Below are 16,828 nucleotides of genomic sequence, written 5' to 3' on the forward strand. Positions count from 1 at the left end.
CTTTGCTGTGCGCCCAGAGCTTTTCTTTTTTTCCCCAGACAGGGTCCCTCTTTTTATGGGGTCATTTGTTTGCAGTTTCTGACGTCAAACAAGCTAATCCCGCTATAGTCAATCAATGCGCAGACACATCCAAACTTGGTGCCGTGTATATACAGTATATCTGACCTTTTGTAAAGTCTCCCCCCCACACACACACACATACACAGAGCTGAAAAAGTGAGCATTTTCCTAATGTTTGGCATATTTTCAGTGGTTATTAGTTAATAAGTTATTAGTAATGATTTGTATTTTTATTTATAATAGAATTTTAAGGGAACCTGCACAAGTTTTTGGTATTGTTTAGTATCTAAAACCGTATATATGTATATATAGTTATATATATAGTTTATATATATTTTAGGTTTTTTCATGTTTATATGATTAACAATTAACAACATATTTGAGGTGAAGTTGTGTGGCTACAACTACCAGCTGGATACACTTTATAATCAAAGCTTTGACAATAATCAAAGCTTTGACCTCAGGGCTTTACATAAAGGTTGGACCAGAGAAAAGTCAACTGTGGAAAATTAAGTCACTTTATCAGCTCAATCGAATCTCCACAGCTCTTCACAAATTAGATTTTATTGTGGTAGACACGCACACACACACATACACACACGCACACACACACACACACACACAAGGGGAAAGAGAGAACAACAGAAAACAACAGGTTATTTTCCTGTTTGGGCTATTCTGTCTGTTTCTTACTTGCAACAACCACATCAAGTCAATTTGTACCGCTTTTGGCTGAGGATTTTGGTGGTTAACATGATTGTGAAGTGATGTACGGTGCCCACAGGCGAGTTAAGGTAAAACGATTATCTGTGGACCTCTGGCCACATGCTGCCACAGCAGCAACCTTGCATGGGTGCAGGGAAGGCAAATGGGCCCCAATGTGACTCTTCCCCCAACCTGAACACACAGGCTGAAAATGCTAAAGAGCACTGATGTAGCCCTGGGCACAGACATTGGCGGTTCCGTCCTTTACTGGGGGATGACAGAGTGAGTATGAAGAAAGAAAGATAAAGCAAACAGACAATAACCACCTTTCCACCCTGTTTAAGCCTATTTTCTGCATGGAATCAAAGTAAATTGGAAATCTTTAGAAATTAAGCTGTGTGTTTTTTTTTTCTTTATCTTGACCTTTTTTAGAAAGTGAATGACATAAAACAGTGAGCAACAGGTAGAAGCTTGACATTTATTCAGAGATAAGAGCAATTATCATGGTTTGTTCCAGCCATGTCTTTCAAGCAATGTATTAAGAAATCTTACAAAATTAAGCATCTTTACTGATAGACACAAAAAAAACAACTGTATTCCAAACCACAAGAGACTTAATGATTGTACAGCAGCACAGGTTTATTGAAGTTCAACCAGATTTTGCCCGTCTGAGGAAGAGCAGCGGAGTTACAGGCTGAATCAGGGTCAAGATAAACTGATATCACTCCTTCTCCTCCCTCCAAATGTCTGCTTTCCTGTGTCAGCCCACTTTATCAAGACCATAGGCTATTACTGGTCATTTGAAATCACCCAGAGAGAACCCTTTACCGATCTTCCCTGCCCATCACTTTTATTGCTATCTTTGCAAAGAAATACAGTCATACAGTGTGTTGTATTTCCAACCCGAATGATAAAGACTGTGGTGGGAGAAGGATTCAGGTCTCTTACACTCCAACTTTGAGTAAAAGTACCAATACAATAGAAAAGAAATACCCCACTACAAGTAAAAGTATTACAATCAAATGTGCATAAGTATCATCAGCAAAATGTAACAGAAGTATTAAAAGTAAAAGTACCCTTTTTTTAAATCTATATTAAACCTCAAACAATTCATCAAATGAAAATAGTAGTAATAAAGAACTCATGGACATACATAACAATGTATTGAATTTCAGAAGCTTATCAAATATTTATTTAATGTAAAATCTTCAGCTGAAAAATAACTAGTAAGTTAATGTCCATCTGTCAAATAAATGTAATGGAGTGAAAAGTAAAACATTCATCTCTGAAATGTTGTGGAATAGAGGTAAAAAGTAGCAGAAAATGGAAATATTATGTAGGCTACAGTTATCTCAAAGTACAGAGTACAGTATTTGAGTAAAATTACTTTCCATTGCCGGATGTGGTCTCCTGTCTGTCTCGGATAAATGCGAGTTGATAAAACTTTCAGAATAATGCTTGAAAGGAAAAGCAAATGTTGTTACCCTAATATGAAATTTATACTTTATATGATTGTGAATTGTTTGGGGGTTGTCAATACGTATCAAACACGGCACTCTGAGAGAAATTGTGGCTGTGAATGACGTTCATAAATGATGTGATTTTAAGGCTTTAGAAGATCGTGACATGCACCCTCTCCTACACGACTCCTGCTGTGGTGTACTGTAGCTCAGCTGCAGAGGGGTTGCAAAGTTCTTTCTGGCTGCTTGTGGTCAGGCTGACTCATCGTCACCACTGAGTCGACCCCCATCATTGCTCATACCAGGTATCGAGGCTACCTTTTGTTGGAAATGTTGCACTTGAAGAGGCGATATCTCTCTGCCATTCATCCCTCTGTGTTTATCCAATTCCATCTTCTTTTCTGGAAGTGTGGGACACGTCCACAAATGACATCAGGATGATAATTATTACAATTATGTATTGATTCAGCGGCAGCATTGTGGCATTGTGAGTGTCAGCTTTTCTCTGCATAATTGTGGGACTTCGGGCTAATTGCAGCTAACGCAACCAGCTGGGCTATTATTCACCATCCTCCACATTTCTTTTCTCTCTCTGGCTGCTGAACATTGTTGGTCACCTTTGTGGGGGTCATTAGACTCATCCAGTTGATGAAGAGGAGAGGAAACACAAAATAAATGTCCTATTAATCGCAGTATGTGTTGGGTAAACAACTTCAAAATGAGCATATCAGTTTGTAGTGCTTGGTGGATGACTGGTTGACCCATATGAACACTGTATGTGTGTTTGTCTGTGTTTGTTACATATGCATTAAAATGCATTATTGCTGTTCGGCCTGTCTGTTGAGATCTAAAAAACACGAATCCATGTCCATTGTCATAAAACATACTATGCAAAGCCTATTTTGTTTAACATTATGATATCTTGTTTAAATGCCTCTGCTGATGCATTGCTGCATTTTTTGGTCAATTACCTTATCTGTTGATTAGTGCCATCTGCACATGCACTAGGATGCATTTATTGTTTTGTGTTTTGGTTTCCTTAGAAAGAGCTGTTTTTGTCAGCCATGTTGAACCGCCATGTTTCTACAGTAGCCCAGAATGGACAAACCAAAAAACAACGATAGAGCCTTTTCACTTTCTCCTACATACTTCGCAGGCGGTACTTCACAGCTAGATGCCACTAAATCCTCCACACTGGTGCTTTAAAGCCAGATCCCGACCCATTTGAACATCAATGGGAGCTAGAGTTTAGGGACCTTGGAGATCAAGGAGCATTGAAGCTGTTCAGCAGCTGTTGAAGGCATGTTGTGTCCCAACATTTTACTAAGACCATTTTTGTTGTTTTTTTCGTTCAATTTAACACCCATCTGTAACTGGTTTGTGTTTATAAACGCAAAAAGATGCAGTATTTATGAGCAATCAAATGTGAACTCAAATTTATGAACCAAACAAAAGTATGATCATTTCGTATGAGAAAATAAGAAATGTTGTGTAATTACAAACAGATTTAAATAATCTTAAACTACTCGAACACAGTAGAACTTGGTATCTTTATCCCCTCTCCCTCTTTTTATCACAGCATCTGATCATCTGTGACTGGCGATGACTGTGATTGTTTTTGCATGTGTCAAAATACAGCTGCCAAGTGGAATGACTAATCACACAGAGTGCTCCTCCACTGCCTCTGTCTACATGTGTAATTTGATGGCGGTGGCATAAAGTGTTCCTGGGGTGGGCGAGTGGTTGAGGGACTGATGCTCAATGGTCCATGTGGACTGTCGTCATCACGGTGGTGCCATGATGGCCAGTAACTACAGCTGTGAGCACACAGCTACGACCTCACACATTACCAACATTACCAGTAGGCTGCTGTGACCCCCTCATGGTTCAGACTATCACCCCTAAATATAACGTGAGGGAAATTCTTGTGATAACCAAGTGTTTCCTTTTCCTCTTTGCTAATATAATAACTTGCAAGTATGACTTCGCTGTTGTCATATGCTTTATGCTTAATGAATAAAAGAGAAAGATTATGCATCTACCATGTAATTGAATAGGTTGCTCAGTGTAAATGGGTTTACCTGGAAGAGTTTTAAAAAAAAGTGGAGAACACTTATAACAGATGGAAGGATCCAACAAGAATCACTCGAACCTGATAGTTACAAACATACCCGCAGTCATAAGGATGTATAATTTAGGCCTTTCTGACCATAACATGATCCTAAATGTCAGAAAACTAACAAAAATGAAATAAAAATTATTGAATGCAGTCATTCCCAAAAGTAAAATTACACGATTTGAAAACCAACTAAATATTACTGACTGGAATTACGTTTTACAAACCAATGATCTAGATAACTGTAAAAACATAAATAAAAAAACACTCACAATAGAAATATACACAAATCTTTAAATGCAAGCGAGGAAACATCTCTTTTCCCTGGATGAATCCTGTTATCCACCAGTTCATGAAAAAATAAGTGATCTTGGACCGGAAAAGTCACTGTCCACCAAAAATAATGTAATGATCTCAGCGGTCTGAGAAATATGGTAGTTAGGGAACTGCGTAAGGCAAACACCACATACTTTACGCAACTGATTGTGGAATCAGAAGAAAATACGCTTCTTCTCTTGAAACACCTTAGCAGTCTTACTAAACGTCCAATCAATGAAAATCAATAATGGGGCTGGAAGTAAATGGAGTGATTAGGTGACAGTGCAGAATTTTCAGATTAATGTATTAATTACCTCATTCTGATTGAGTGGAGGAGATTGCTGAAAAACTTGAACCAGTAAAATTACCACAAGTTATTATGTGTTTATGTGCCTTTATATTCCTTCTATATTATCAATAAATGAAGTAATTTAAAGGCAAATGATCTGTTTGAGTTGGATACAGCACTTATCAAAACATACAGCTCTACCTTGATAATGCATCTGATAAATCTCTCCAACAACTGGTAAATTCCCACAAAACTGGAAAACAGCGCAGTTATTGACAAATTTCTATTCTATTTTATTCTGTTCTTCGAGAAAAAAAGGGAAAAAGTTACTGCAGAACAACTAGTTGACCACCTTGAAAGCAACAAACTTATTCATCTTAAAAAATTTGGATTTAGCCCAGAGTACTCAATCGAAATTATCAACTTTTACCTCACTGAAAACATCAAGAGCTCACTGGATTAGACAGCTCACTTTTGAAGCAGAGACAAAAAAAAAATAATTTTTTTTCCATGAGAAGGAAAACCAAAGACAAGCTTAGAATTAAAATAGAACAAGAAGAAATAAAGGAAGTTAGTGTTAGTTTTAGTTGTCATTTTGGAGACAGTAAAGGCAGTTTGAACTGTTTTAGATTGAGAATTACAAACCCTTTAGGGCAGCTCGACTGTTCATGCATGATATTTTCACATGTATCCTATTGTGTTACTGTAAGGAGCCGGGCTTCAGTCAACTGTCAAACTCATTACATCACTATTCAAACAAGCACTGAAAGTAATGGATTATGAAATGGTCTCAATGTATAATTCTGAAAAAGTAGTTTGATAAATTTCACGCCAGCTGTACTTTGTCCATATGTCACAAAAGCAAAGAATAGGCATTGGTTCAGCAAATGGCAACACATCTCTATCATGTTTTTTGCATTGCCCTTGACACATAAACTACTAAATAAAAATACAAAAATAAAAAATGTGTCTAGGCTTGGGTGTGTGTGTGTGTGTGTGTGTGTGTGTGTGTGTGTGTGTGTATATCCTCACACACAGAGGTATAAACCGTCACACTGTGCAAATGTAATTTAACGTGATCCCATTATGACTTCTAAGATTTCTAAATTGAGGACAATGACTAAACTGATCTTCCTTTCCTCTAGAGAAAAACAAATCATTGCTGTTGTTTGTTGCACATTGGCCCATTTAGAAAAACAACAGCAGCCTGTGAGGATAAAAAAAGGATGTTCAAAAAAAGTACAAGGACAGCAGAGACTTCAAATTGAAAAGGGATGATGAATTAAAAATGCCCCACCAGTTCATTACAAGAGGAGTTAAAGGGGAAGCAGTAGCTTTAACTTTTCAGGTGATAGGTTGATGCTTCCCTACTTTAAATGTGCTTTAGGCTACGTGTGTGGCGCTTCTCTCGTCCTCTTTGTTTCTCGAGCAGCCTGTGCTTTTCTAAATGTCATATCTGATAAGTCTGATTGTGGTCCGGATGCATCCACATATCTAGTGTGTGTGTCATGTCGGATATGCCCAGCAGGATAAAAATTCACATCGGGAGTTATAAGTCAGTCAACAACAATTTCCATCAATCACTTTAAGTGCTCTGAGAACTTACTGGTCATAAATAGTACAAATACGTTTATTTCTGGCTTAAAATACAGATTTAATGTTCGGATCTATTCAAATATGAAACTATTAGTTTGCCTTGAGAATAGTGTGCATAGAAGCCTCTCTTACGACTCAGCATTTCTCATCTCTGACCTGCCCGTAGAGAAGTAGTCTTAGCATCATGTTAGAGCCTTAACCAACCATTTTCCCATTTGCTGGGGTCACAGAAGCAGCATGATGATGTTGTAACATTGCCCATTCCCCCTCCAGCAGTGGCACACAGCTCTGTGGCTGGAGAGACTCCTGATTAGATTTACCTTTCGTTAATGGGCCTCTGTCATCTAACAGCCTGGGGGTCCGTGACGAAAATCAAGCAGCTGGAGCCTCAGATAAACCCCACCTGTAGTGTTTCTACTGCCTGCTCTGTAAGTCATACTGTATTCAGCTTCTTTAAACCATTTACATGTGTGCAAAAACTGACAACTGCTCAATATAATCATGTTTACATGATTATTATGTGCAGATGTGTCTGGTGTTGGCTGCTTATAGACCAGGTGTTTGACATTGGACATGTTTTATCAACACATTGTCAAAGACCCAATTTCCCCCACCTCTGTCAGCTGAAAGCATAGAGTGACATGCAAGAAAGAATTTTTAATTTTTAAGTTTAAGTCCTCTTACTAATTCTTTTTATGGGCTTTTAACGTTTTGCTTAAATTGTGGAGTTTGATCTGTTTGAAAATAGAGTTTGCTGTTTGAAGACCATGAAATGCAGCTCAAAGTTCTGAAGAAACTGAACCTTGTGTTAAGACTATGTTGTCTAATGATCTCCAGGGTCAACAACAAACATTAGGCTGAAACATTGTACACGTTTCTTAATCCCAGTGTGACCTAATTCAACAAGACTGGGTGAAAGTTTACAGCTTACTTCAACCTACACCCTAAATGGAAATGCTTACCCAATGGAAATGTCTAGCATCAGGGCCAAATATTGGTGGAAAAATGAAGTCAGCAGCAGGAAAGAGGCTGTTTATCCACAGCCTGTTGGGCTCACTGAAGGCTACAAACTGATTGTTGCTTCCTGGTCTTGTGATTCACGTATTTCGGTCTGCCACGCAACTGACTGGGCTGGTCAATTCCTACAGCAGACCTTATAAAGCACAAACCCAACTGTCTTCAAATGGAGGCCCCAGGAGCAGATGTGTGACAATATTTTGGTATTTTATAAAAGTTATGCATCTCTCTGGACTGCACAACTGATCATGGATGAAGCCAATGTCACAATTTACTGTAAATCTGTGTTATTGGCTAAGTCTGTAAAGCTTTAAGATATAGCCTACAGCATATGATTTCTACTGACTGACTCATTTCTAAACTTTATTAACTCTCCATTTTGAGATGAATGCGTGCATCTGAAGACGGTAGGCTGCAGGGTAGGGAAGCATTTGAAGTTATAGTGAATTATCTTGTTCATACAAGATAACAACTTGTTACCCAATGTACAGATCTCGTTACCAAAGAAAGAAGTGTCATCTTTCAGGGCTTCAGGGGGTTTGTAAAGGAGTGACCCGCTGCAGCTGCATAAATCTAGCAGAAAGGAAACCCTAACTTAAAGCACATGCAACTAAACAACTCCTATTGTGCTGTTATAGTGAAATATGGGAAATATGCATACTAATTCTATTCATAGTGAAAATGAAGAAAGAAAGTGTGCCCTTGGTAGAAAATCCTTAACTGTCAGAATTTGAATAAACTGTTTTGTTGTCAAAATTTTGATGCTGAAATTACAGGGGATTTTTGGTCATTTTGTCAACACAGGAAGTCCATCCTTGTGTGTGGGTGTGCATGTGTGTGTGTGTGTGTGTGCACGTGTGATAGTAGGTTTTATGGGTTGTTTTTGTTGGTGGCTAAAAGGTTTAGCTGTCGTTGTAGTATGAGAATGATGGAGACAGCAGAGGACAACAAAAAGAAAAAAAACAAACAAACAAGATGTCATGATTGAAATTGCTTATCGGTGCAGATGAAAGTAAATTGCACTCAAATCGTGTAAAGCGTGAGCAGAGAACTCAGCCTGCCATAAGTTGGATCGATGGCTTTGCTGAATTTGTTACGCACGCAGGGCCTTCTGACGCAGTCCCCTCCGAGGAGATATAGTAGTTCCGCTTGCAATTTTTCATCCCTTACCCCCAACCCAAGACCTCCTCCTGTGAATAATGACCGCAGCTGTGTCAGTGTGGCTGCTAACTGTGTGTGCGCTTGTTTGTGTGTCGAATTTTGATGGCTTTTTACAGTCAGTGTGTATGTGTGTGTCTGTCTGATTATGGTGTACAGATAGGCCATTACCCATGCGTTAGGAGGAGAGGGGCTTAATGGACGACAGAGGATGCAGGGGCAGGATAGCTCTTAAACACTGCCCTGTCCTCCCGGCCATATCAATACTGCCATCTGGGAGTTTGGCCACTTCATTCACAAAACCAATACCCCAGTGGGATGAGATGGGCCAATGTAGACCCTTTTGCTACGTGTTCAATCAGCGGTAAAAAATACCAGGGCTATCATGACATTCTCCTGAAAGTCAATTCTTTTCTACTCTTTCTCTCACTCTTTTTTTTGTGTGTGTTTGTGAAAGTGAGAAACAAGGACACAAAAAGCAAAGACAGAGAACAATACATTACAACAGTTACTAGACCACCTTGACTGAGGCCTGGGGAGAGAGGTTCCTGGATGGCTGATGGTCCAGGAAAGACAAGGCTGAGTGAAAAGAGAGGAGAATAGACAGAGAAGACACAGAGAGAGAGAGAGAGAGATAAGCAGATTGGCAAATTATGGGAAACAGAGACAAAACAGAAAAGGGTTAGAGAAATACAGTGGTTATGAGGTTTACAGTTTAACTCAAGTTGGCATGACACATATAAGTACTTTGGTTAAAAGATTCATTGGTTCATTCAGGTACGTAAACTAATCTGATAATAAGCACAAATTGAAAGTTTAGGAGAAAGGAAACTGTCAGTGATATTAAATGAGCTATCACTCTGATAATCTGCACTATTTGCACTAATGTCCTGGCTATAGGCTTTCTTTGATTGTCTCTGACTGCAGGCATACTTTTGTATATGTGTATAAAATGTCTTTTCAAAGGTAAAAATATTGATTACAGGAATAACAAACAGCTCATTCTCCAGATCTGTCTGCCCAATACATTTCCACATTCAACCAATCAATGCTGAGGAACTGATTAATCAATGTATGCAAAAGTGAAGACAATTACATGAAAAGGTTCAATCTTTCATTTATTGATTTTACCCACTTATTTCTATTCATGGTCACGGAGCCCGGAGCCTATCCAAGCATGCATCTGGCAGGAGGCAAGAAGAAAACTTTGTCATCATGTGTGACCACCAGTAGGTTACTGGTTTTGAGTCTCTGTTCAGCTAACTTCTGTATTTTGGGTTGTGGGAACAAACCAAAATGTGTCTTAAAGGTCCAGTGTGTAGGACTTAGTGGGATCTAGCAGTCTATTGCAGATTGCTTCAGCCTCCCCTTTCAAGCAAAGCAAAATGCCCCAAAAAAACAAGAACACCCCTATCTAGAGCCAGTGTTTGGTTTGTCTTTTCTGGGTTACCGTAGAAACATGGCGGTGCAACATGGCAGACTCCATGGGCAGTGACCCATGGCTTTAGATCCTCTTCAATGTTACACACTGGACCGTTAAAGCATTTTACCATTTGAGCAACATATCTTAACCTCTATCCTTAGATCTTCTGTCCTTGAATTAGATTTTTTTTTTTAAACTTCACAAGAAACCTTTAACAGAAAAAACAGGGAGAAAAATCATAAAGATGAACAGAGGAGGGACACCTTTTCCAGGACAGACAGACAAACAAACGGCAGCTTGCACACATGTTGTTTGTATGTTGGGTGTGTACTGAACTGTAGCGTAGTTGCTAAGCTGCAAAGACAAAAATGAGAAAGACGGATTGAGCAGTCTCTTAGTGACAGATAACATGCATTTGACCCATACAGGTTTGGGTCAGAGAGAAGGCACGTTTGCCTTTGGGCTACACTTATTATTACATCATCAAGGCAGAGGAGTCATGGAAGCAGTGAACTCTGCTGTGGCGGTTTCTCCAGCTTCCAACGAGTGATGTATGATGAGATCCAGTGAATCTCCCTTTCTTAGACCTATTCTGTACTTCTTCAGTAATTCACAGACATGATATCAATTCAGTGTTTCACATTCTGGCTGCTATCAGTCAATCTGACAGACTGCAAGCATGAAAAGAGTTTATCTTGCATCAGTGCAAACACTTGCACTATCACAAATGTGTATGCGCACAGCTGGGCACGGCCTTTTGACTAGATACAGAGATGCACCAGCGCACATAACATTTGAAGAACCAGGTGGGCAGGGTACAAAAGACTGAGAGGGGGTGTAATCTGTGAGTTGGGGACTTATTGGTGAGCTAGAGCTGTAAAGTACAGCATTATGTGAGAGCTGCAGGTGTTACTATTGTCTCAATAATATCACTTCAACAAAGACTTCGGCTAGAAGAAGAGAAAACTATCAAAGGCTTTCATGTGACTGGATTTAAAGTCATTTTTGTTCTTTGATTTATTAGCAGCAACTCAAAGATCCACATTACACTCAGTTGATGCACAATGAGCTCCACTCTACATTTAGCCACAGTTCACATAAAAAAAAACACAACAATCACTCTACATTTCCAAAATTAGCCATTTTTGGTACACACTAGATCCCTGGATCATCCTAAATGCTACACAATCACATTTGATTTCTTCTTTGAGTACAGACCCTGCTGGCAAATGTCACACTGTGACAGGCACAAAGCCTGGTCACCACAATCGTACCCTGAGGGGCTCCGGGGCTGTCACTTCCTCTCAAGTGTTTACATTACGCAGTGGTTGATAGCAAACAGAAAGAAGGACAGATTTTAATAGTTTTTATGTCTGTTACCCAGTGGGCTATTTCCGCAAAAAGCACATTTCCAAAAGGGAAAAAAAACCTTCATGGTGGATGAGTGGAATACTGTATATAAACAGATGACCACTACTGATTTAGTCAGACATGTTTTGTGCACTTGATAGAATATATTTAAATAAACACTGATAATAATAATAATAATTTGAGACATCATTTCTAATGACAAGAGAAGAAAGGGAAACATGTCGGTCCATTTGTGGCTGCTGACAGAAAATGACTCAGAGCTACAACCACTTCTTTGAAACCTCTCTGTCACACATATTTAAAATCTCCCTCAATGTCATCTCTTTGATCCAATTAAAATCATTGATGTTATGTGACAAAGCAGGTAAATGATAGCTTTTGTCCTACTGCTTAATTCATGCAAAGACAGACACGATCAGTGCTTGTACCTTTTCTCAATTCAATGTTCATGTGTTGCTTCCTAGCACCGAAAAGTAAGAATAGTAAAAAAAAAGAAAGTAAACATAGCATTTCTGCCAGCTACAATAATCATTATCAGCTTTATATTCATACCATGACACTCATTCCCAACTAGTAGCTGCTGCTGGGGTTATGTGTCTGGCTTTTATCACTTCCACAGAAGGGATAATATTTTGGTTTAACTTTATTTTTGAAATTTTGTAAAGAGATTTAAGCTTTACTCATTGCTTATTATTAACCAGCCCGTTTAATCATCTCTTTCAGTCATGTAGAAGAATAGAATAGAATAAACTTTATTGTCCCCGAGGGGAAATTTGTCTTGGGCACAGTGCTACAGTTTGTTGCTTCACAGAAACAAGCATACCTCAACAACAGACACACATCAAAAAACAATTACAAAATCAACATAAAAACATCTCAAAGCATGGAAGACACTATACATTTTAAACCTGACCAATGTGGCGCTCTAACAATGAGACGGTCAGAGACCTTAAGAATTCAGAGTGGTTACGGTTGGGTTTGTGTACTTGCAGCATTGCTTCTACATGATGCTAAGAGGATTGAAAGTCAGCTAATTAAAAATGTATATGAGTTATGGGATGGGAACCTTAAACATTTAGCATAAACGTCAAATCTTACACTGATGTCTTTCCGGCAGACCACTAAAAAAATACTGTGACGTTTTAGACTCGTCATCCCTGTGCTAATGAGTTGATTTTGTCATCCGTTTCCAGGAACAGGTTACTTGTAAATCGGCTCTAGCGGAAAGTAAAATGTTTCTCGTGTATACGAGAAACAAAAGCACTGCTTGTTATATCGGTAAAACCATAAGTTACAATAATATAAAATTTAGAAAGTTTGTCTACAACCCAGCTGTATGAATAATCTATATCTGAATTTCTGTATTAACATAAAATGTTTCCCCAATGCAACTGTGATTTCTTGGTGTCTGTGTAAGCATGGAGGGTTGGGCATTGTGTGCATGACACAACATTTTGAAAAATTAACTTAAATGAATTCATTATATTAAAGCTTATTAGTTCCAGTTTAATGTGAATGGTTTTTTATGCAAATCTTGGAGTACTTTGAGCATACCAAAAAACACCATTGGACCTCGGCAAACTATCTGCAAGAGAGAACTCTTTCCATGTGGCTAGTAGAATAAACAGATGAAAACACAAAAATACCCTAAGCAGACCATCATATTTGTCTATCTATTAACTACATGTTCTACAATATGGAGCCTCTTCAAAGTACGGAGGCACTAATAGAATCATGTCTCGGCCTAATGAAGCACTGGTATATGGAAGCCCTTCTTGTGGTCGTAAACTAGATCTGTCTGATCTGTCAGGGCTTTTTGTACAAAAGCACAAATATGCTATTTGATGACTCAAAATTTATTTCAAGTTGGTTGTAAATAATATACATATACTTAGTAGTATATAGTATATTTAAAAATATTCTCCCTGAAATCCGTCCTAAACTCTCACACAGCCTGAGGAGTGGTTCCTGCGAGTCCAGCTGGCGAGGAGCCAATGGGCGACGAGGACCAGGTGGAGACGGATTATACTCTCCACATTGGCCTGGGAAGCCTCCGGGATCCCCTCAGTCAGAGTTGGCGATGTGGCCAGGGAAGGTAGGGAAGTTTGGGGTCCTCTACTGGACCTGCTACCCCTGCAACCTGACCCCAGATAAGCGGATAAAGCTGCTGCTGATGATGATAAATCTCACAAAGCTCAAGATGTTTTAAGATGGAATCATTATTACTTACAAAAAACCACTCGTCCAATATAAATAAAGACTTCTGAATTCATATGGAGGTTTCAGATGTAGCTTTTGAACTAAATAAGTGTATTACAATGTATTATACCAAAGAAGATGTTATCTGAAATGTGGCAGTCAGAATTCAGAACATGGAGATTGCAGTGGCGTTCACACGTCTCTAAAGGCCAGGATGTAAAATTTAAGGAGGCACTTCTTACATCTGCAATGATTTTATATCTCTGTGTTGTTGTCTATGTATTGTACTTTGTTGTTTTTATGTTAATATGGACCTGTGTGTAGGAAATAATTCAATTGATTGACCTGAGCAATGCAGAACCTCTTCTTATTTCAGTGCTTACAGGTTAGAGCAGCCACATTGCCAGCTTCAGGCAGTTTTTTCAGCTAGCTGCACACTCAGCAAAAATAAACAGTGAAAATTATATGTTTATAGCCATATTGACATTATACCAGCAACATATACACCCAGTCACTACATGTCTATATCTTGAGGATGTTGCATACATGGAAAAATATAAATATCTGCTTCAGATTTAAAGCTCCGCAAAGTTCATTTGTTTGCTAACAAGGCTTTTATTGTATTGTATTTATCAAAGGCAAACTCAGAGTAGAAAGAAAGGGCTGGCAGCAGCTCAGTAGCAGACACTGCTCATACAGGAAGTGTGGCCCGGCCGTTAAAGCATGCACTTGTTGTTGGGTTGCATGTACGTGCAAGCTGATGTCGTCCCCAACTGTACACAGTGACAGTTTTGTCTTAGGGGCAAATTAGCCAACTTGGGAGCCACTTGGGCAGATCACAGTGGCACAATTATAGCAGATACTATGTTAAGTAAGAATTTTGAATGTCACTTCCCTTCTGTCTTTGGAGGGAGTGTAATGGCCCCAGGGTCGGCCCTATCTTTGTTTCTCTTTTAAAGTTTGAAGTTTATTTATTTAAAAAGGGACAATGCACATTAATTAACATGAGGACTGAAGTCCACTATGTAAATGTGCCAGATTTAGCCAAGAAGGCTAATTCTCATCTGCAGTCCTTCACATGTTGATGGCATATCAGAAACATTAAACGAAAACATACAACAGCACTTAAGCACAAACAAATTGTCACACTTCTCCAGATCATGACAGCATATTTAATTGTCCAGTAAAAACTGTTTTATAGATTTTGAGAAAGAGTTGAGAGATGTAATGTTCCTCAGTTCTGTGGCTATAGTGTTCTAGATATGTGCTGCTCCATAGAAGGCTGAGTGCCCCCTTTCTATATGGTATTTTTATATGGTATACACCTCTAGTAGTAGCTCTGGTAGCTGAGTTTTGAGTTTGTTTAATTATTTCACTGGGTGGAGTATAAATTGTTTCTACCGATCATAAAGTGGCCCTACTTGTCTGCGTCCAGCTAAGCAGACAGTAGTTCCATAGCTAAATTGTTCCTGATGTGTCTTTGTGTGTTGGCTTCTTCTCCCAGGATGTCAGAGAGTTAAGCTGAGAGCTTGTCAGTGACTCAGTAGCTACACCTGAATAGGCTAGTCAGGAGTCTACATGAGCAGACCTGCAAGATCATCTCACCCTCTTCCCCTGGCCTGCCAACTAACATGTTTGCTCTTTGTCAGTGCTTTTATTTTACCCACACACTCATACAGGCATTTTATAACCACATCACCGATCTGCTTACAGACACACCTCATTTGTACTTTTTAATTTTATAAGCTTTTTAATCAAAACATCTACATCTGTGTGTGGCTAATGTGTGATCTTTATACTATCGCAGATCCAGACAGTTTGGCAGCAACCAGGAACTGTGTTGCTGTTTAAAATAGAGAGAAGATGGAGACAAAGATCTTTTTACCATTGCTTTGTGTTGCAGTGGTTTTTTATTCTATTTTATCCTGTTGTTTAATTCAATATTTCTTTTAAATAATAAATGTCATGATTATTTGCTTCTATGTCAAGCACTTTTTGTTGCATCTTATGCATGAATTGTTCTGTATATAAAAAGTTATTATTATAATTATTGTTACTATTATTATTATTATTATTAGTAGTAGTAGTAGTAGTAGTAGTAGTATTGATAATATTAAAAGCACAATCAATGTAAAGTTGTAAAATTAAAGGTCCAGTAGGTCACTTATAAAAATGAGAAAGAGCTGATTGTTGAGTCTCATTCCCAGGTATCAAAGTGTCAGTATTTGACAATTTGGGAATGAAACACAACAATCAACTATCTTCATGGTCTCTGATTGGTTGTCTTCATTCAGCCGTGGTGGGTTCTTCCAAATACTGTTGAAGGAGCCGGTGAAACTGGATTTCTTCACAGATTATCTGCCTCATGTAAAGTTTCAGCAAACACCGTATGACAAAAAGCAATTTTTATTAAATAAACGTTACCTACTGCAGCTTTCTTGTCTTTCTACACAGTTCTCATGTTAAGTATGTAACTTGTGCATGAATCTCACATAATTGAGATATCTTCAGTTAAAATGCTTTATTCTTTTTTTTTCTCTACACCTGCTGTTTTATAGTTTTGCCTCCATTAATGTGTCTGTTTATTTTTTTTTAAAACGTTGATTTTTGAGTAACACCCTCAGTCCTTCGATGCCTTAGGTTTACTGGCAGATGAATATGAAGGAATTCGTGGGCTGATAGAGGCTGCTGTGCGGAGTGTCGGGCGTAGAGGAGTCTCAATTAGAGAGGATGCCTTGATTTGTAATCTTGCATTTATTTATTTTTGGTTTTTGCCTTGCTGTATTTGTTTTATTTTTTTGCTTTAATCTTATTAATCTAATCTTATCTATCTTTCTTCTTCTTCTTCTTCTTCTTCTTATTATTATTATTATTATTATTATAGTTATTATTATTTTTAACAAAGCCTTGTAGATTTTATTTTTTGTTTTAATCTTATTAATCTTATTTTATCCATCTTTATTATTATTATTATTATTATTATAATTTTTAACAAAGCCTTGTAGATTTTATTTTTTGTTTTAATCTTATTAATCTTATCTATCTTTTTTTATTCTTATTATTCTTATTATAATTTTTAACAAAGCCTTGTAGATTTAATTTTTTGTTTTAATCTT

The sequence above is a fragment of the Morone saxatilis genome, unplaced genomic scaffold, assembly GCF_004916995.1.
Source record: "Morone saxatilis isolate NCDOM2014 unplaced genomic scaffold, NCSU_SB_2.0 Contig2, whole genome shotgun sequence".
Classification (NCBI taxonomy): domain Eukaryota; kingdom Metazoa; phylum Chordata; class Actinopteri; family Moronidae; genus Morone; species Morone saxatilis.